Raw genomic sequence first — 588 nt, forward strand, 5'->3', positions numbered from 1 at the left:
CCGGCTGTAAGCATCCCACGGCAGCCCTTTCACAGCCCCAACAACAACAGGGCCCTGCGCTTGCAGAGGTCTGTTTTGGACCCCTGTCAGCAGAGACTGGGCCTTGTCCCAGTACAAACTGAATCCCCTGGCCCCCTGCAAGTATAGACTGGGCCCCCTCCCACTACTTTTTGGCCCCCCTGGCCACTTCCCAGTACAGACTGTTAAGCATCACTGAGGCTTAGTAATAAAATGCAGTAATGCTGTATATATATAAATGGGATCATGGTTTAAATCCCAGCACTCTTGACTTCACATTTATGGAAGATAGTCCCATTTTGTACAATACAGAGCATACACTGTAACTCTGGGAACCACAGCTGTGACTTAATGATCTTAATAAATCCTACTAAAGCAGGGACAAGAAGAGAATTATGCAAATGACTATTTCTGTACTTGATAACTGAGGACATACCAAAATAAGCTTCAGCATACAAACACCAATACTTTTTTTAACCCACATACGTGAAAAATACACAAGAGGGGGAACAGCTTACAGCATTTTATTTCAGAAGAGCTGCAGTTGCAGAACATTTATTACAAACTGGA

The sequence above is a fragment of the Nyctibius grandis genome, chromosome 11 (assembly GCF_013368605.1).
Source record: "Nyctibius grandis isolate bNycGra1 chromosome 11, bNycGra1.pri, whole genome shotgun sequence".
Classification (NCBI taxonomy): domain Eukaryota; kingdom Metazoa; phylum Chordata; class Aves; order Nyctibiiformes; family Nyctibiidae; genus Nyctibius; species Nyctibius grandis.